At 47.3% G+C, this 22,211-nt stretch overlaps 1 long non-coding RNA gene across 1 annotated transcript in view; it reads right to left on the bottom strand.

Moving 5' to 3' along the window:
- Window positions 1–3,346: 3,346 nt before the first annotated feature.
- The window catches only part of LOC142590550 (uncharacterized), a 53,710-nt gene continuing 34,845 nt past the window's right edge, over window positions 3,347–22,211 (bottom strand). Inside the window, exons 3-4 of the long non-coding RNA XR_012830174.1 lie at window positions 3,901–4,012; window positions 3,347–3,541 (exon numbers count right to left, since the gene is read on the bottom strand). This is a non-coding gene — a long non-coding RNA (uncharacterized LOC142590550). The remainder of the gene's footprint in view (window positions 3,542–3,900; window positions 4,013–22,211) is intronic.

Genomic DNA, 22,211 nt, shown 5'->3' with positions numbered 1-22,211 from the left:
CGACGGAGCAGAACTAACGCCTCCTAGGTTCTAGGCCTATGCACTCAGTTGTGTCTCGTCATGCTTCTTGGATCAAAATTTTCCCCGGCAGAGCAGAGAAAAGGAAGACCAGATGTGATTGCAGAAAACACCAGGCCTTGCTTGAGCGGAGAGGGCGTCGCCGTGGAGCGTTCCCTGAGCGGCGTCGGTAGCATGCAACATTTGCATCCCAGGCTGGTGCTGCTTGCTCGCTCATGCAGAGCCTATCGCTATGGTGCATTGCTGGCAATACAAACGTCAAAGAACTGCTCATAGTTGCTCATTTGGACATTATTACTTGAGTATTCAACCCACATAAGAAATGCTTAGGTGCCCTCGGATATTTCAGTAGGACAGGGCCTCCGAAGCAGGGAGTCATGTAAAACGCAGAAACGCTTTTCTGAGGCAACCACTGGGCCAATTTGAATGAAATGTGGTGCACTTGAAAAAAATATGTTAAATTCTAGTGAAAGTTGGAGTGGAAGTTAATTACTATATCTGTATGTATTAAAATGAGTATTCGAAAATTGGTAATCTTGAAGAAACTAGAAGCACGGAACTTTCAAATTGGTAGCTCTTCACCGAGAATAGATATCATAGTTCTGTAAACTGCTCACAAGTATGGTTGTTTAGGATAATTGGTCAGATACAGCAATGGGAACATAGCGCTAGAAGACAAGGAGGAAAGCGAAACAGGAGGAGCGCTAACTTTTATCTATTGAAAATCAGCGCTTGTCCTGTTTGTCTCGTTCTTGCACGTGTCTATGACAGCACTATGACACCAATTGTTCTAAACTGCATCCAAGAAAGCATCCAAAGTAGACACGTTTGATATGCCGATCTCATGAAAATTCTTATGTTTAGAAGGGTTTTAGCAAACGTTCTACGCACAAGTTAGCACTATTTTTTGGAGTCCTGTATTTTATATGAATTTTCAGCTGTACCGAAGTGCAATTGGCTACTGACGTCAGCAACAAAGACGTAGAAGGGGGCAGGTGGCGCTCCGCAATTCATAGACAAACACGCGTCAGAAACTTCACGGCTTGTCCTGACAAAAATACGTACAAAGAACGGTGAAGGTAACGGTTCTAATGTTCTACAATCACAGAGACTGCTCGGCTCCTTAGACTGCGGCGACGCTCAAGCGACCAGGCGCCACTCTTCACTTTGTCATCAAGCCGCTCCGAACGCTGCGCCGCTGCACCCCCTTGCAGTGTAAATTGCCGCGCGCAAAAAAAAAGTATATTCAGTGTTGTTACGCCCTCGGCACCTGAAGGACAGGGGATGCTAGATAATGTACCTTGGAAAATACAAAATACTGCCGCTTCTATAATGCTAATGCCATCCTATGAAAATAAGTTGTAATAACTTGGGTCAAAGTTTTTTTTACCTCATTCTTGGCATTTTGCGGTAGGTACGTACACTAGCTCGCCTCGCTTTAAGAAATAAAGTAAAGGACAAGGGCATTTTGGTATCCCCACGTGGATGAATGCGAAAGTATTGCGACGTCTTCCCAGCGATGAGTCGTTTTAGGAAACGTTATAGTATTGTTTTCACGTAGCCTTGTATCATTTTACGTGCCTCGGCGTCATTCGCGTGCTTGCGTGGAAGTCCATTGGATCCGGGCGCATCTACTGACTTAGAAGTGGAAGTCGAAGGCTCGGCCATCGGAGCGCACGACAGAACTCACTGAAATCACCACACTTACTGGTATACTGCGCCAGTGCCGTCAGCACTTTGTAGAGGGAGGGGCAGTATGGGTACGTTGGCATGATGAGCGGCATCGGAGCCAGCTGAAGAAGACGATGACGAGGGCGCGAGCAGTGGCACGAGCGCGTCTTTGTGACTACGTCACTTTTTGTACCATTTCCCGCCAAGCCGCCGGACTTTCCGCTTTATGAGCCATACAATGCTTTCAAATTAATAAAGTGTGACCGATGTGGAAATCGAGAATTTAACGCCGAGAACACAAGACGCGTGCTCACACAATTAGGCCACGATCACTTTTATTTCTTTATTAATATGAAGCATACTTTGTATCATTTTAGGCACTTTGGAATAAGTTGAGAGGTTCCTGTCTAGCTTTAATAAAATAATATAGTGTGACCTATGGTGGAATACAACTGCTGCCGTGAAGCACAGCAGCGCGGTGCTCTAACTAACCCACGATCGCTTATTTTTTTCTTGTCAGCCACGGTGAACACGTGTTAACCAAAAACGACAAAACAAAAATTGCACAACAAACATATAATTATTGTACAGTTTGAACTGTCAGTCCAACTGGACTGGCCATGTAGTTTCAGATTCTCTGAGCGTTGTCAAAGGTTGTAACCTCGACAGTCAATGATGAACACACCCTTGCAGTCTTTGCATTTCTACAGAAAGTGCCATGCACTTGCAGAACAACAGCCAGGCGTGTCGCGCCCCCGAGTCACACTGAAACCCCGCCATGCGGGCGCTCCATACACAGTGCGGGCCAGTCAGCGTTATCAAGTCGTGTGGTACTCCATCGTCGCCGTTAATGTTCATATGTCTTATGCCATGAAATTTTGTTTAAAGTCCTTCTTTAATGTTCGCTGAGGCGCGCATAGTATTCTCGTTCCAAATGCAGCCAGCTTTCTTAAAGGACTCCTCGTGACAGCTCGTGCTTTGAGGCGCCGTGTCAGATTTCACTATCTCCGGGACCGGTCGACTTTCCCTGGCATTTTGCTCGCAGCACTTTAGGCTACCTTTAAAGAGCGCGACGTCCTGCCAATTTCATTGTCGCCAAAGGTAATCATATTTTAACATTTGTTAGCCGGACTACAAATGATATTGTCGTTTTAAGATGCACCATTCAGATAACATCGCCATAAGGACCGTACGATTGTATACTACGTATATAGTTGTATTCGGGGCAACAGGGTTCGCGAATACGATCAGTTCCTCATTTCTTCTTCACTTCTTCTGACAGTCTGAACGGTTATCGTAACTTTTCTTCATTGTTACTGAGTTGACTATGAAATAAATTAGCCCCTTCAGTGCACACTCCCTACGATGCAAGCATTCGCGCCTTCGTTAATTGCGCTCTCTTCTAACCGAGTGAAGTAAAGACAGAAACCTACTTTGGTAAATTCCTGCCAAAATTTTCGGCCAAGCAGGAAAACAAAGTAAAACAAGAAACACTGTAATTGTAGGCTGCTAGAACCCGCTATTGTAATCGTCTTCCGATATAAGCCTTATAACCGAATTTTCAAGCTTGATTCAATCCTTTTGGATGTTCACTTCTATCTCGATTTTGGACGGTAAAGAAGAAATATCGATGAATAAGAATGATTATATCTCTTTTTGCGCTAGCTTGGTTATTTTCGCATTCAGCTTGGGCTTTTATTAGGAAATAATTAGTAGTGATCTCGTTGCCAGAAATCTTGCAAATGAAATATTAGCGGGCTGAAGACTCCCCTATTTACTGGCATAGCAGCATTCGGGCCATTCATGCGTATTCGGGGAATAATCTGCCTCGTGATCGTCTGGTGGTGGACAACTGAAAAAGAAAAGTTGTGTTTATTTATTGTTACAGTTGTAGTGCATTTCGAATAACCGATTTAGGATGTTTACAGACTCGGAATGGTCTATCATAAACATTTTATTCTTAGTTTTATATTATTGACGGAATAGTAAACAATTTTGCGCAATCTTTCTTTAAGCATCAGTGGGATAGTTCCACATTTTCAATATCGGCTTAAATTATGAGCAACCGCGAGTAGGTGTACTGTTTGAGTGGCACCTTATGTAAAACCGAACCTTTTCACCGTGATTTTTTCCGCGGTATTTAAAGTATCACGTGCAAGAACTGCTCTACCTCTAATTCATTTTAAGTTGCATTGATAAAAGATATCGTACCCGAAAAAAAGCATCCTATTGCGATGTCCATCGCAGAAATATGCGCTGCATGTAGTACTTGGCCATAACGTCTTCCCATCACCAATACGCGTTCCTTTAAAGATACATGTCCCTGTGAAGAAGACACACAGTTTTAATTTTCAAAAAATGTTCAAGAACGTTGTGCGGGCAGAGATCGCTGGCTCATTTTGGCCGGCTAGTTTCTATTGAATAAAAAGCCTGTTTCGCAGGATAATTATGGCCATAGTTAAGTGTATTTGGGCAAGGAATATTATTTCTACATATTTGCTAGTATGCTATACATGAAATAGGCGTTTTAATAAACATTGAGAAAATAACTTTGTTATAAGGTGAACATGTCGTATACTACGATGGCTTGAAGTTTGATGTATCTGGCAAGGCAACGATGAATCCAGACGCGTGTTCACAGTCGATGAACGTGAGGGCCGGGTGCAACACATATCCGGCTGTTAGTAAAGGATGGCACAGCAACTTTTCGTATACCACGATACCGAGATAGAATGTAGGAATGAGGTACAAATAGGTGACTTTGTAGCGTTTTGTAATTATAGATAGCATGAAATGGCAAAGGCATCATCACTTCCGTGGTTACAAAAGGCTAGTGAAACGTCTAATTTATTAGCGCAGTTTTGCCCTGAAGAGCTTGGGTAAATAACGGCAGCTGGTGTAAACTTGCTGTAACTTAATTTAGCTATCGCAGAATGACCAAACTGAAATTCTCTCTAAACGTTATCTACGAAGCAGCCCAATGCCAGATGTCACTTGAAAAAAGGCAATTATCAGCTTGTATGTCAAATGATAAGACTAAAGCTTAGAAGACGATCCCACACAATACCTTAAACTAGGCTTGCCTACATTAGACCCTCGCTACTTATACGAAAGCTGTTTTGATTGCGTACACAAATTATTATTAATCTTTATATTGTTAGGTTGCAGAAGTTGCATATTGTATTTATTATTTATTTGGTCATACTGTTATCCCTCCAATGAGGGTCGTTACAGGGAGGCAAGAAGAACATATGCACTCTATAAGCACTTCAATGAGCAATCATGAATCAGAATTCAAAATTTCTACACCATTTCTCAAAAACATATCGACACCCAGCCCAAATTGTTGCACGTTCGCACTCTCCACATCACTTGGCAGTTTGTTCCCCATAGTTCAATTACATCAGGAAACAAGGAATACCGATATATATCCGTACGTCTGTTAATAGGCTGCAGTACCCTGCTGTTGTTTTTTCGTGAATCACGTTTTAGAGGCGCTTTCACATAATGTTCTTTATTTATATTTAATGCCCCTTGCATTATGTGGAAAAAAAGTTTGAGTCGATGTTTTATTCTTCTCATTTCCAGCGTTTCTAATTCACACTGCTGTATCATCTCTGTAACCGAGTCAGTACGGCGATACTTGGAGCATATAAAGCATGCTGAGAGAGAGAGAGAGAGAAGGGAAGACGGAAAGGCAGGGAGGTTAACTAGACTGAGTCCAGTTTGCTACCCTACACGTGGGGAGGGGAATGGGGAGTGAAAGAGGAAGAGAGAGAACTTAAGTGTAGGACGTCTATAGTCGGGCACACAAGTCTGTTGCCCTCAGGTAGCGAAAAAGCGCTCGAACGGCTTTCTGGGCATGCTGAAATCCACTGAATCCTTTGCACCTTCTTCTTTAAGCATTTTTGGTGAGGGCTCCACACAGCATTCGCATATTCCAAAACTGGTCGTATAAACGTTTTGTAGACGACCAATTTAATTTCTTTAGTCGCATCTGGAAGCTTTCTCCTAAGAAAGCAGAACTTTTGGTAAGCCTTCGAACAGATATTCTCAATGTGAATACGCCAGTCTAGATTATGCGTCACTGTCACGCCTAAATATCGGAAACTTGGTACCTCGACCACGGAACTTTCTCATATACTATATTCAAATCTGATCAAGTTCTGTTTTTTACTTACGTGAGTGTATGTAGATATTTTTTTTTAAATTAGTTACCATGCCCCAACTTTGGCACCACGAGTTTAATTATTGCAGGCATCTGTTTAGTTTAATCTGATCTTCTGCGAAGGTTACACGCGAGTAAATTAAACAATCATCGGCAAATAGTTTAATTTTTACAGGCGGATCAACATGAGAAGGAAAATCATTATTATACAATAAAAACACCCCTGCAGCACTCCAGACACAACTTCGCACTTCCCCGATTCACTTTTTCCGAATCTGACCCTTTGATAACGGTTTGTTAAATATGCCGGAATCCACAATACTACATTTTCACTAATTCCTAGGCTTCTCAATTTGGAAAGCAGTTTATGATGTGCAACTTAATCAAATGCCTTCAAAAAGTATATAGATACAGAAACTATCTGTTGGCATTCATCTATAGCTTTACAACGGTCATGTACAGTTTCGATTAACTCTGTCGCTGTCGAAAGACCAGATTGGAAACCGTGCAGAACTGGGCATAATAAATCGTATTTTTCTAAAAAATAGACAATATGTCTAGCTATTGCATGTTTTAGGACTTTACAGCACACAGAAGTCAGCGAGACTGGTCTGTAGTTGTTTGCACATAGCCTATTGCCACCTTTAAATATCGGAATGACTGTGGCATCGCGCCAGTCCTGAGGTACTGAATGATCCCGCAAAGATTTTTCGAATAAAAGCTGCAAATAATACGACATCCATTCAGCGTACCGTTGAAGAAATGCCGTCGGTATTTCATCTCGGCCACACGATTTTTTCGCGTTCAACGTAAGCAAATGTTGGAACACGCCCTCCCTTGTAATGCGTAGGTCTTCCATGGGGTATTGTATTGCGCAGACTAAAGGATCATTGTCACTATCACATCTATCCTTGGTGAAAACTGATTAGAAGAACTGATTAGGTACGTTTGCAATATCTTTTTTTCTGTCACGACTACGTCGCCATCCGCTAACTCTTCTATTTCATCCTTTCTATCTGTGAAATATCGCCAAAACTTTTGTGGCGAGCATTTGAGGAAGTTTGTAAGCGTTTTATTGAAGACTGTCTTCTTAGACTCTATCAATGCAGATTTCAGCACTTGTTTGGTTATAGATAGTTCTGTCGCCCTGTTTTTTTTTCTTCCTTAATCTTTTTATCTTACGCTTAAGATGTATGATGTTCCTAGTTATCCATGGATTTCTTTTCTTTGATTTCTTTATACGTGTGGGGACAAAATGATCTATGCAGTATTTGATTATACCTTTAAGTCGGTCGAATAGTTCTTCTACACATTCGCGGTTGGATGCTATTTCAAATTCATTAAACTTTTCTTCCAAAACGTCTAGGATTGACGTGCCATTCGCACGGCCATAATCCTTAACATGCATCACGACATATGCTTGCTTACAGATTCTTGTGTGCAGTGGTACATTCAAGCAAACCATCTTATGAGCTGACAATCCATTCTCAACTGATACAGTATAGTCAGGTATTCTACTGGATATGAAAAACACGTCCAACAATGTCTGGTACTTTGGTGTAACTCTTGCGAAGTCTTTAACTATTTGTTTAAGGTTTTGTGAAAACATGATCTGGATCATTTTATTGGCGCTCCTTATTTCTACATTACCCGTTGATAGACTTTCCCAGTTAATATGCGGCAATTTAAAGTCACCAGCCATTATTAGTCTTGTGTTTTAATTTACATGGGAGCTAAGAAACTCCTTCAAGCCATCCAAAAATTCTGGCGGAGTGGCTGGTGGTCTGTACACAGTCCCTAATATATACCACATGTCCGCAAAGCATATCTTGCACCAAACCATTTCAGGGAGACTGCAATCAAGAGTGACTCTGTTTATAGTACTTTTCACAACAATAGCCACGCCACCACTTTTGGAATCCCTGTCCCATATAAATACCTTGTAGTCAGGAGGAAAAACACTACTGTCACTAATTGCACTATGTAGCCATGTCTCAGTAAACATGAATACATCAGGATTCTGAGAAATTAGTAGATACTCTAAAGCAGTTACCTTATTTGCTATGCTGCGGGCGTTTACAAGTACAATTTTGAGCTATGACCGAGAAGAATCGCTATGCGTGTCAGAAGCCTTGTCTAAAGTTTGCAACTGAAGCAATGTCTGGCCGGCAGTATTTAGCTTCTTCTTGAATTGGGGAACCTTGCTCAGAACAGTACAGACACCGTTTATTCCTTTCACGATCCCAGACGTAGATATGATTGTTGATCTTAAGCTTGTCATGTACAAGTTTTATCTTTTTGCCGTTTGCTGGTTCCTTTTCACTGCTTTGCCATAGTTTTTTCCGTACTTCTACAGTTTCTTTAGCGTAGTCTTGACTTATGCTTATCGAGCTGCCTTTCAGCTTGCCGCAGTTCTGCATCACAGACTGTTTTTCTCGCGAATCATAAAAATGCATGATTAGCGGCCGATTACTACCGTCTTTTTTCTTGCCAATGCGATGAATTTTGTCGATCGTGTTCACTTGCACTCCCAGGGTTCCTTTAAAGACAGTCTCAATAACAGCTTGTTTCAGGTCGCTGTCTGATTCACCCTTGTCCTCATCGATACCAAAAACCAAGAGATTATTGGATCGGCTTCTATTTTCATATTCTACTAACTTCTCCACCTGATGACGAACAAGGGATTCTAGGGTTTGTACTCGCTTGTTCAATTCTGCAATCCCGTTAAGTGCAGTGGTCATTTTTTCGCATTTCTCATTCATTTCGGTCATTACAGTTCTTAATGCATCTATTTTAGCATCTGATGAAGCCTGATTATCACTGATCAATTGCAACATTTCTGCGGTTTTGGGCCCAGGATTTTTTTTCAACATCTCCTGAAACCAACAGTGTCATCATCATAGACCAAGAGTCAACCAAAAAATTCAGGTAACTGCGAGGGCACGGAACGGCTAACAAAAAGCGGTTGTCGCTTCTAAAAGTTGTAGCATTAGACAAATGACGAACCTGCAACAGCAGTAACGTCTGCTTAGGCATGTTGTCGCTAGGCCATGTGCCGTGCCCTCTGGAGCCTCCCTCGCTGCTCGGCTCATATTGTAGCCGGTCCACAGGTGACGTCACTGTCATCGATGAAAGACGATCCACGAGCCGGTTGCCATCAATCCAAAAGTCCTGATAAGGCGTGAAGAAAAGCGGTGCCTGGTCCGGACTGCAGCCCGATGTAGCGTTCACGAAAATTCATGGCAAAACCTGCAACAGCAGTAACGTCCGCTTAGGCATGTTGTCCCTAAGCCATGTGCCGTGCCCTCTGGAGCCTCCCTCGCTGCTTGGCTCCTTTTGTAGCGGGTCCACAGGTGACGTCACCGTCATCGATGAAACATGATGCACGAGCCGGATGCCATCAATCCCAAAGTCCCGATAAGGCGTGAAGAAAAGCGGTGCCTCGTCCGGACTGCAGACCGATGTAGCGTTCACGAAAATCCATGGCAAAACCTGCAAACAGCAGTAACGTCCGCTTAGGCATGTTGTCGTTAGGCCAGGTGCCGTGCCTGGCATAGCGATAAAAGATATATATAGATATGCATTTACAATATTCACAAGAGAGACAACGATGCATTGACAAGATGGCTATCGAGACCGATTCTGCCTCTACACGTCAAATCCCCTTCTTCTGACTTGCGCCACTCCTGGTTGCGCCGTATCCTTAACCATGCCTGTAAGGGCGCCGTCTCGGCGCCAACTGTAATGGAGGCGAGCTCGCGGAAAAGTGAGGTTTCATCCGGGAGAACGGCTGCGGGGACATTCGAGTCCAGCAGAGCGATCTCGTAGTTCACATCGCCAAGCTGATGCAATATCGTGTAGGGCGCTGTGTAGTGCGGCAGCAGCTTTTCAAACAAGCTGACGCGGCCACATGACATTCATACGAGGACGACGCAGCTACCAGGGAATCGAACGTCCCGATGTCGACTGTAGTACCGGATCTTCTGCGTGGCCTGAGACTCAGTAAGCCGGGAGCCGGTAATCTGACGTGCCGTGTGAGCCCGGGCAAAGATATCGTGAGCATATACAGTGGGAGTGTTCATCCCAGAAGGAAGCAGTGTGTCGAAAGGCAAAGAAGGGCGGTGGCCCAACAGAAGGTAAACGGGTGAAAAGCCGGCGGTCTCGTGACATGACAAATTATAGGCGAAAGTCACGAAGGGTTACGAGCTGTGGCCGTCAGAAACGTACACGAGGAGCATTTCCGTCAGTCCGTTTGAATGCGGTGGTAGGCGGTGTAAAGCTTCTGCTCAGCAGGACACGAGTAAAGTAGGTCTTTACCTGCTCGGGACAAGTAGGTGCAGCCGCGATAAGTAAGGGGCTGCCGGGTGCGCCGTGATGGAGGGTGACGTAACATAAAAAGAAATTTTCCACCTCAATTGCACAGTTTGTGCGCAAAGCTCGCGTGATAGCGTACCGGGTCGCGTAATCAGTCGGGACAACGACTCACTTATTGCCAGATTTCGACATCGAGAAAGGCCGAGAAGATCAAGATCGACGCGAAAGAATGGTTTTGAGGGCATGTCGATGAGGTGGACGCATCCAGCGGGCAGCACAAAAGCTTTTGCGTTGCTGACAGAGCACACAGGCTGCAACGTAGCAGTGCACAGGGCGGTACAGGCCTGGCCAGTAGAAGCAGTGCCGTACGCGGTCGTAAGTACGCGAAACGCCGAGGTGGCTTGCAGTTGAGGTGCCATGCAACTGCTCAAGAACTGATGCCCGGAGATAGCGCGGTACAACGAGTAAAAATTCTGGTCCTTCAGGGTGTAAGCTGCGACGGTAGTGACCGTCGTCGCGAAGAACAAACATGCGCTGTGAGAGCTCCGAATGCCCAGAATTCAGACGATGAGAACACGTAAACAGTGATCACGCTGTTGTTCAATGCGGATGTCATGCAGATGAGAAATGGCCGGGACGCAAGTGTCGGCGTCACGCGCATCATATTAGAGAGTTTTAGCCCAGCGGGTTTACGGCCAGCGGAGCGGAGCGGGCGAGCTTAGACACGACTGCGCATGCGCACAACGCTGAGGCGGCCAGCGGTTTTACGGAGCAGCGTTTACGCCCGCTGGAAAGCACTCCCCAGCGGAGGGTATACGCAGCGCGCGAGCGTGCGTAAGCGCGCGCGGGCGTGTATGGGAAATGCAAGATGGCAGCCGCGAACATGAACGCCGGCAGTTCTGCATCGACGACGGCGACTGCGGCGCTGACCCGTACATTAGTACTCAGTATATTATTAACAAATAATGTACTGAGAACATGTAATATATCTTTATTCAACATTTCTTGCATTATAAAAGCAAGCGTAATTCAATTTCCTTTCTCAGTAACTCCTATTCGGACCACTAGGTGGGGAAGCAGAGCGCCCCGCTCTCTCCGCTCGAGCGGGTGAGTGATCCGCCGGGCTAAAATTCTTTTTTCGCGAGCCGCTCCGCTGGCGCAACGGTAGAGACCTCGAGCGGAGCGAAACGTAAACCCGCTGAGCTAAAACTCTCTATTGAGGGCGGTCGACAGGATGACGACAGAGGTAGTCGGCCTCCTTTTGCAAACGACCTGACTTGTAAAAAGCAGCAAATGGATTTTCTTGGAGCTGTAGCGCCCATCCACCCAATCATCCAGTGCGGTATTTAACTGAGGTAAGCCACCACAAGGCATGGTGATTGCTAAACACGGAGAATGTGCGGCCGTACAAGTGGGGCCGGTATTTGGCAGCTGCCCAAACTAACGTCAGGCACCCTGGTTCGGTGATTTAAAAGTTCCTCTCGGCGGGGGACAAGAGGCGCCTGACGTATGCAGTTACGAGCTCAGCTCTGCAGTAAGCTGACATTGAACAAGTCCAACTCCAATGCCATGGCCCCTGGAATCCTTGAGAAGTTCAGTGGCAGCAGATGGAGAATAATGATGCCGCAATTGGGGAGGTGTGAGCAAGCTTACGAGAGCGGAGAGGGCTTTGGTTTGAGCAAGGACCCATGTGAAAGCAACGCCCTTCTTAAGTAAGTCGGTGAGCGGGCGAGCGGTTTCGGCAAAATTCTTGATAAAAGGCCGGAAATATGAGCATAGTCCAGCAAACCAATTACGTGTGTAGCGAAAGGCGGAACAGGAAAGTTATGGACAGCGCGAATCTTGTCAGGGTCTAGTTGAACACGAGCGACACTGACGAAATGACCAAGAACGGTAATTTGACGACGCCCAAAGTGGCACTTCGGTTAGTTCAATTGCAGGCCAGTGCGTCGGAAAATAATAAGAATGGTCGACAGAGGAATTCGACTACTCGTGAAAGTTGGTGAAAAGAATATGACATCGTCTAGATAACCCAGACATGTGGACCATTAATAGCCACGAATTAAGGAGTCCATCATCCTTTCCAATGCTGCCGGGGCATTAAAAAGGCCGAACGGAATAGCCTTGCATTTGTAGAGGCCGTCAGGTGTTACGGAGGCAGTTTTCTCACGGTCCATGTCATCTACCTAGATTTGCCAGTACCCTTAGCGGACGTCTATCAATGCAGAGTACTTTTTGCGTACCAGCAGTCCAAGGCGTCATCAATACTCAGCAAGGGGTAGACATCCTTGCGTGTAATTTTGTTGAGGTGTTTGTAATCCACACAAAGCCGCCAACTGCCGTCCTTCTTTACAAGGAGAGCAGGGGTCGCCCATCTAGTGCTTGATGGCTCGATAATGCCTTTAATGGACATCTTATCAAATTCTCATTGTAACACTTGTCGTTCAGCTTGTGAAATAGGGTACGTCCGGCGGCGTATCAGATTGTCGCTTCCGCTGTATATAGGATGTGTGGTCATCAACGTCTGCGCTTAAGGGCGGCCATCAAGGTAAAAAATGTCGCGGTAATTTTCCAAGAGACCGCGGAGGTCAGCAGCTCGTGTCGGAAGATCAGGTGCAATCATCTTGCTAAGTACGTCTGTGAGAGTCGGTGAATCGGACGTTCTTGTAAAGGGCGGTGGAATTTCGGCGTAGAGAGCCAATATCTTGCAATCGTTCACAGGTGAGATGTTGCCCAATGACATGCCTCTGGGGAAAATCTGAGTCGAGCAGTGAAAATTATGGACATAGAGCGAAGTCTGATTGCCTCTACAGTGAGCACTGTATTGAGAACGGCAAATTACTTTGAAGCTATATGTCAGCGGTGGGACATAGTACATAGACGCCGTTAGGAACAGATGGGAACGACAGCAGAATGACGTACGTATATAGAGACTTGACGCGACAAGCGGATGTCTTCGGGAGAGCATAACCATGGTAGTTGACTGGTGGAAAATAGCAGCCGTGGGGCAGTTCAAGCTAAATGACACTAGTCATGCAATCAAAGAAGGCTGAATGGGACCATAAAAAGTACAATCAATGTACCACCTCGTAAGGGGATTGTTCCAAAACAGCAAACAGTCGCTAGGTAAACCGCTATGCGAATGCGGGCGGTGCACATACCAAGCATGGTAGGCGTTCCTCTGTCGGCCAAGCGGAGATTGCGATATGCAGCGGGTGTGACAGCTTTGTCCAGGTGGTGGCGCAATTGGGCACTCATCAGTGATACGTGCGCATCAGTGTCAATGAGTGCTAAGACCCCGAATCCATCGACTAAGACGTCCATCAAGTTCTGTTTGGCTGGCAAAACGATCATAGGGTTTTGCGGTCGATTCGTCAATGCAGAGTTACCTCGGGGAGCTGCATCGTTTAGTATTCCGGAGACGGGCGTCTGCGCTACATCGGGGATAGTGGGCAACAAGCCTGCGGCGATATTGACGATGGCCGACGAGCTTTTGCAGAACGGACCTGGTGACGTCGAAATGACAACGAGGGACTGTTCCAAGGAGCACGAGCGCCTTTGTTTGGCTGTTAAGGTGACAATGGAGGCTGGTAACGACGCTCGCTCTGTTTGGGGCGATAATAACTAGTGAACGGTGGTCGCAGAGTGGAGGAGACAGTGCGGTTTTTACAGTGGTGAGCAACGTGACCAATACGTCGTCAGGCAAAAAGATCGACCAATCGTCTGCGGTTCGCCACTCGGCTGGATTTCGTTTCATTATGCAATAAAGAGGTGAGGCGTGCAGACAGGACACAAGAGTACAGAAGTGGACAACACGAACGCGATTCCGGTAGCGTGCAGGATACCGTGGAGCAGTCGATGGATCTGGAGCATGAGACAGCTCTGAAGCGGCAACGGCACATACAGAATAAACTCCGAGATTAGCGAGTTCGCCTCGGAATATTGCCTGCACAGATGGTGCTGTAGGTAAGTTGTTATTCTCACTGGGGTGGGAAAAAAGGTTGTAGGCACCACGGATTCAAGTTCTCGCCTGACTATCCGCATCAGGTAATCTGGTGATGATGGTCGCTGCACTCCTAGCCTGTCGTCCCAAGAGGATGTCGCAGTTGTGTTGGGCAGATGTGTGAACGGCGTTGCAATGCGCCGGCTCTTGGCCTGCTCAAAGCGTTGATACTCGTTTATGGCGTTATACGAGCAGCTTGAAAACATCGTCAGTGATCCCCTTCAGTACGAAACATGCCCCACCATGTCTGACTGAGCAATATCGCTGTCGGCCTTACAGCACAGAGGCAGCACTCCTGGAAGTATGAGACGTAGGATTGTGTGTAAGTATGGGCGCGGGTCACTAGTTCATTCATAGCGCTGCTCTTCCGCCCGGCGGGATGGCCGAACAAGTCCCTCAGCTTCTGTTTGCACGCGTTCCAGTTGTGAAGCCCTTCCTCGTGGCTGTCATACCACACCTTCGCGGTGCCTTATAAGTAGAAGACCAAGTTAGCCAACATAATCGTTGGATCCCATTTGTTGTGGCCACTTACACGCTGATACGGGGCAATCCAGTCTTCCACGTCGCGGTTGTCAGTGCCGCAGAACGCTCGTGGATCCTGCGGCTGGCTAGACACAACTGTCGGGGTTGTAGGCGTTGATATGGGCCGTGCCATGTCGGCTTCTGATTCGCACGTCATGTTGTCCAGTTTGACGTGACGACCACTGCGGAGGTCCGTTGTTTCTCGTGGGTACCCCGCACCTCTCATCAATTTGTTACGTTGCAGAAGTCACATATAAATATGTATTCACAATATTTGCACGAGAGACAAGGATGCTTCAACAAGATGGCTGTCGAGGGCGATTTTACCTTTACAAGACAAATAGTGTTCTAACTGGCGCCACTCTTTGTTGCGCCGTGACAATATTGTCGACCCGTGGCGGTTGCTTAGGGGCTTTGGTCTTGCAGTGCTAGGCACGGTGTCGCGGGATAAAATCCCTGCCACCGCGGCCGCATTTCGATGGGGGCGAAATACAAAGGCACCAGTGTAGGTAGACTTAGCCGTATGCTAAAGAACCCCGGGAAATCAAAATTAATCCCCGGTCCCCCACTACGGCGCCCCTCGTAAAGAGATCGTGGCTGTGGCACGTAAAAACCGCAAATTTTATTTTATTAATTTTATATAATTCTTTCGCAGACCGGCGCCATCTGCAATAGCCCTGCTTCCTAGGAGAGGCTTGGAACTTCTTCGTGTAGGAAAATATCCTGCCTAACGTGTCTTTATCAAGCAGTGATAGATAAGTTTCATTTGGCTTTCTTTTCTTACGTGCTCCCATATGGAGGAATTTCTCTGGGCATCAATTATCATCATTTGACTTTTTTCTTTTAACGAAGACGACGAAGTGTCTACGGTGTGGAACACTGTTTTTGTGTCTCTGTGAATTTGAAGCTACTTTGTGGGAGACGCCGCTCCCTTAACTACGGTGATGGACGTGGAGTCACCCGAAAGCGTTCCTGGTCCTTCTACGTCAACAGCGACCGCTCCGAGGAAGCGGTCTTGTCGCCCGAGTGACACCGACAGCGAGGACACAGTGATCTACGCAGCGACCAGTGATGAAACCTCGGATGACAGTGATTTCGTGCCCGTAGCGAAGCACAAATCAAAGAGAATACTGGTCAGGACATCTCCTTCCACAAGTACGGCAACTGTGATCCCGACGCGAAAGCCATCAGACCTCACAATTTTATTTGTGCCTGTGACTGCTAGCGACAATCTAAACCGGGTCAACCGCCAAGCCACATCTGTGTCGCTCGAGGCACTTGTTCTGGGTCAGATCAGAGCTGTAGGGATCAACGCCCGTAAGAACATCCTCGCTATATATGTCACAGACCGCAGCGCGCTAGACATTCTGAGCAACATTAAGGTTCTGGATAGCATCAACGTACGCTGCTATAAACAAGATGATCATGACTCTACGGCCGGCGTTGTGTATGACATCGATAATTCCGTAAGTTATGCTGACCTGCATATACTCATCAAGCCGGCGACAGAGGGAATTGCCATATTGCAAGCCCGTCGCCTGGGAAACTCGCAGTGTGTGAAGTCAACTTTCAAAGGAGACAGCCTACCGTCACACGTCAAGGTCGGTCACTTCCGACGCATAGTACAGCCTTTTGCGCCAAAGCCGCTTCAGTGAAGGAAATGTCAAAGGATAGGGCACGTTAGTGCGGTTTGCACAAATGCCGCAGTGTGCTCACGATGCTCTGGGTCGCACAGCTCCGACGCCTGTCGTGTAGAAAACCAAAAGTGCGCCAATTGTCAAGGCTGTCACGACGCAGCTTCAAAGGAATGCCCACATGGGAAAAATGAGGCGAAAGTGTTGAGGCAAATGGTCAGGGATGGTTCCTCGCACAAAGAGGCTGCCGCTAAGGTGCGATGTCGACGTTCACGTCGCCGGAGATCTAGGAAACCCACTGCTACTGCTAAGGATGCACCGCGTCCACTGACAGTCCACAACCTTCCACATACAACTAGCAATAGTAGCAAGGAGGATCCTAAGCAGAAAGTTTCCAATATAATTGCCTCATGCGAGGAGTGGCCGCCGTTGCCACGGCTAGATCCACAGCGGAGCGACAAGATGTAGCACGCTCGCCGAATCATCCTTCACCTTCTGACAGCAACCAACACAACGACAAACAAGTCGTCACTATTACAAGGGCCCTTATGAACACGCTACGAGTACTACTGACTGCCATACACACTCAGGCGGCTTGAGGCGCACTTCAAATACTGGATGCCCTGAATCCGGTACTGTCCGGTCTTGAGAAGCACCATGGCTGCTCCTCTACACTCCTTTCTTAAAGAGGTCAAGGAAGCGTCTATCTTCCAATGGAATGTCAGAGGCATTAAATCCCGCATTTCGGATTTCGTCCGTTTCTTGAGAAGAGGGAAGAAGAAGAAGAAACGAGAGCGTGCATCAATATCGGCTTCTCCTGCTTCTCTACATGATTAAGGTCGAGAACTTGCTTCAATATTGAAGATGTCGGCACTAATCGACGGCTAAAGTTGCAAGTATTCCGCCGATACCAAGTTTTAAACGGTGGGTGGACATTTTCCAGATCGCTCGAGGACCTTTCTGTGCGACCTCGGCCCGGCAGAGGCTCGGCGGGCGAGCTCAGCGCGGTTCCGCACGCTGAAGCCACGATGTCTACAGGTATGCAAATCACCGTTGAGGGTGAGGATATCTCTCCCGACGAAGTCAATGAAAGCGCTGGGTGGACCACGGCATTACACAAGCGAAAACCCATCATCCAGGACCCGCTCGGGCAGGGCGACCGAGTCACCGACATGGAACGTAGCGGGAATAAAAGCCAGGCTACGGCGAGTGTCAAGACACGGCTAACGACTGCTCCGAGATTGCCTCGCCTACCGAAAGAGCATGTTCGAATAATAATCCGTCGCCGTGGAGAACTGAACATCAGGGTGAGGATATCTCTCCCGACGAAGTCAATGAAAGCGCTGGGTGGACCACGGCAATACACAAGCGAAAACCCATCATCCAGGGCCCGCTCGGGCAGGGCGGCCGAGTCACCGGCATGCGACATGGCGGGAATAAAAGCCAGGCTACGGCGAGTTTCAAGACACGGCTAACGACTGCTTCGAGATTGCCTCGCCTACCGAAAGAGCATGTTCGAATCCTAATCCGTCTCCGTGGAGGACTGGACATCAAGAAGATGGGCCACTTCAGAGTTGCCCAAGCCCTCACTACCGCTGCTAGACTTACGGAGGAGGATATGGCGGAGGATATTATATGTCCGAACTTGGTGCAAAACATATTGGTGGCAAGCACGCCATCAAAACGCAACGCCATGGCCTACGCCGATGTGAAAGCTATACTCATTGGACAAGCAAGCTACGAAGTTAGTACATATCGCAGCCCCCGAAAACTCATGCAAGGGAGTTATTCGTGACATTGATCCCACCATCGATCGAGAGGAGCTCAAACGCCTTATCATTCAACCCAAGAATCCAAGCGCCCTCGAGGTGAGACGAATCAAGAACACAAGCACGGCAGTTATCCTGTTTGATGGACTCAAAGTCCCGGACTACGTAAAATGCGGTCCCAGTTTAATCACATGCTCACTCTATCGCAGACAAACTGACGTTTGCTATGCATGTGGAAAGCTTGGCCATAGAGCTGACGTTTTCCCAGCCCCTGAAAATGTCATCTGCCGCGGTTGTGGTGCGAGCAACCCGGAGGATAAGTACGAATGTACACCGAAGTGCACCCTCCGCGGAGGCCCTCATCCCACGGCTGACAGAACCTGCAAGCGAAGGTTCCAAATTCCGTTTGTAGTTAGACAACGGAGAAGAGAACGGCGCGACCACGACCAATCCAAACAACCAACTGGGTCGCCAATGCCTCTCAAGCCGGCACTCAGCAGCTCGCACAGATCCAGGAGCCGATCCCGAGACCCTGGCGGCGAGGATAGCGGCTACCAGGACCGTGTCCCTTCTAGGGGTCGCTCGACGGAACGCTCGTCTTCCAGAGGCCGCAAGGCCCCCGGGACCCGCTCCCGCTCTGGAGGCCACTCTCGTTCCAGGGGGCCTGCAGTTCAGGTCCAGGAGCCTGCTCATCGTGGTACCACATGGGCTGACTGGGTCAAGGAATCACCGAAAAAGGTAACGGGGGGTCAATCAACAGAGCACGACAGGTTTGCACAATTAGAAAGAGAAAACGCTTCGTTAAAATGCGCAATGGAGCAGCTCAAAGCAGAAATTGCAGAACTAAAGAAAGCCAGCAAGCGAGAGTCAGTTGAACCCAGTCAGGCCCCTGCAGTAGAAACGCCCATGGAGATCCCCGTAGCGGAACCGACTGCCAATGGTTTACCCAAAAAGAGGGCGCTGGCAGTTCATGCCTCAGACAAGAGCGCCAGTGTTCGAAAATTGGAAAAAACGATAGATAAAATTGATGAATCCCTCGAAAAAGTTCAAATTGTTATTGACAAACTTGCGGAGGCGGTCAGAGTACTAGGAATCAGATGCGATAATCTGGAACGCCACATTTCTACAATGGCTTCAGTTACACCGTTGGAAAAAGTGAATAACACCGACACTGAAAGGTCGCCAGCGGCTGCGCTCCGCAGCATTTTATAATACAAGCTATCTACTACGTCCCACCACGGCGGCACGTCACAGGGTAATTAACATCTGGCAGTGGAACTGTAGGGGATTCTATCGTAAAAGGAACGACCTCCAACAGTTCATTCGGACGCAATCGGAAAAGCCACATGTAATCTTATTACAAGAAACGCTCAAGGATAAGGTCACCCTTCCAGGCTATAAATCGCATAACCAATATGCTGATGGGAAGAGGGGAATAAGCACATTAGTCACGAACAAATGTGCGTTCATAGCCCACGATCTAAATCTTGAATCCAATAAGGTTGAACACTCGCTTGTTGAAATCATCCCCAGCGGACCATTCAAGGCAAATATATTTATACTTAACATATACAGTACGCCCAAAGACCTCAGGCAAAGATTCGCGGCAATTATTAACAGGGCTACAAGCAAGGCCAATACATTTCCACTCCTGGTGGCCGGAGACTTCAACGCTCCGCTTCAAGCATGGGGGTACCAACAAGCTAACCGCAAGGGCGTTGACCTATGGCAAACTACAGTCAATAATAACCTCACGCTTATAACAGATCCGGCTTTTCCGACCAGGATCGGCAACTCCTGCTCTAGGGATACCACACCCGATCTCTTTTTCATACGGAATGTGGAATCGGCATCTTGGTCCAACCTCCAAGTTGACCTTGGCAGTGATCACAACATCCTGGCCACCTGTGTCAAAGTGAGAAGCGGGGACCTCAAAGAGTTCGATATTACAGATTTGGATTACTTTCGCAAGATTCGGGTAGAGCGAGCACAAGCGCATGACTCAGCACTTAGCCTGGAGCAGTGGGCTGAACAGTTAAAGGAGGACATCAGCGCGGCGACAAAGAAAATCCAGACTGAACTGGAGGTGTACAGGATGGACAGCCGCCTCGCTCATCTTCTAGAAGCTAAAACGTCACTGTTGAAACAATGGAAAGGGCAGAAACTCAACTGAAGGCTCCGAAAAAAGATCGCGGAGCTCAACAGAACTATAGAAGATCACTGCCAAACCTTGAACAGACAACAGTGGAATGAGGTCTGCAATTCTGTGGATGGCCAGATGAGAGTTGGGGCTAAATGGAACCTACTCAAGCATCTGCTCGATGATACCAATACCAAGTCAAACCAAAGACAAATGATCGCGAAGGTTCTACATCAGCGCGGCGACAAAGAAATTCCAGACTGAACTGGAGGTGTACAGGATGGAAAGCCGCCTCGCTCATCTTCTAGAAGCTAAAACGTCACTATTGAAACGATGGAAAGGGCAGAAACTCAACTGAAGGCTCCGAAAAAAGATCGCGGAGCTCAAAAGAACTATAGAAGATCACTGCCAAACCTTGAGCAGACAACAGTGGGATGAGGTCTGCAATTCTGTGGATGGCCAGAGGAGAGTTGGGGCTAAATGGAACCTGCTCATACACAATCGAATTTCTAAGCACATCGAGAAACAAGGATTGTTTCCGTACAACATGATCGGCTTTCGTCCCACCCTGTCAACGCAAGACGTCATGAAACTCATCAAATGTCAAATCATTGACAACGCCACAAGAGATATAAGAAGCATCCTAGGCTTAGACCTAGAAAAAGCCTTCGATATTCTATCTCATGCTCACATTCTGAACTCCATCTCAGAGCTCAATTTGGGAGACGCCTTCCACAGATTCATAAGCTCGTTCCTACGGGATCACAAGGCCACGCTCAAAATCGGTGACCTCAAGTCCGACAATTTCAGTTTGGGCTCCAGAGGCATGCCACAAGGAGCGGTAGTCTCACCACTGCTTTTTAACATCGCCATGAAGAAATTATCGCAAAGGCTCTCCAAAATAGAAGGGATCAATCATACGCTCTACGCTGATGACATCACAATCTGGTGCACCGGAGGAAGCGAGGGAGCTGTTGAATTAGGCTTACAGGAGGCTGTAGATCAAACAGAGATGTACCTGGAAAATACGGGGCTTAGATGCTCCCCGAGCAAGTGTGAACTCCTCCTCTATAGGCCAGTCAGGAGAGGTCCCAAATCTAGAAGATGGAAACCGTTGTCTGAAATAAACATCAAACTCCACACTAAAAGCGGCTGTACCCTCCCCAGAGTGGACACCATTCGGGTCCTTGGCATGTTTATCGAATCCAATGGCAGTAATAATACTACGCTCAACAACCTCACAGCCAAGAGTGAGAACATGATGAGACTCATCAACAGAGTCTCGAATAGGCGTGGAGGCTTAAAGGAAGACAACCTCCTCCGGTTGTTCCACGCCTTCCTCATGAGTCATATAGTTTATGTGGCAGCCATGCACAACTGGTATAACTCCGAGAAGAAACGATTAAACACTCTCATCAGAAAAAGTATAAAAAAGTACTAGGCATTCCGTTACGGGCGAGCACGGACCTCCTTATGCTACTAGGAGTGCACAACACATTGGACGAGATAATCGAGGCTCAGGAGTCAGCCCAACTGGCCCGTCTATCCTGTACCCCGGCTGGAAAGAAGATCCTGGCAGTTCTTGGGATCAACCCTATCCTCATGGAAGAGCGGAAATATGAAATATCAGAAAATCAAAGGAACAACATACGAGTTGCACCGTTTGTTTCCCCGTAATGTTCATCCTCGACACAACGTAGGCAGACGCAGCGCAAGAGCCCTCGCCCTCCTCAAGCGTACCAAAGACGATCCTTACTCGACATGTTTTGTCGACGCAGCCCAATATGGACAGTCATCTAACTTCGCCATTGCCCTCGTTGATCACAACGGACACATAGTGAATGCGGCTTCCCTGAAGTGCTCAACACCAACCAGAGCGGAGCAGGTCGCAGTTGCTATAGCACTCCTAGACAACAGCAGATCGCAAATCTTCACTGATTCGAGATCGGCGGTCAGGGCTTTCGCTTCAGGG

Source organism: Dermacentor variabilis, chromosome 8, assembly GCF_050947875.1.
Source record: "Dermacentor variabilis isolate Ectoservices chromosome 8, ASM5094787v1, whole genome shotgun sequence".
NCBI lineage: Eukaryota > Metazoa > Arthropoda > Arachnida > Ixodida > Ixodidae > Dermacentor > Dermacentor variabilis.
This window is presented reverse-complemented; position numbering and strand designations above follow the sequence as displayed.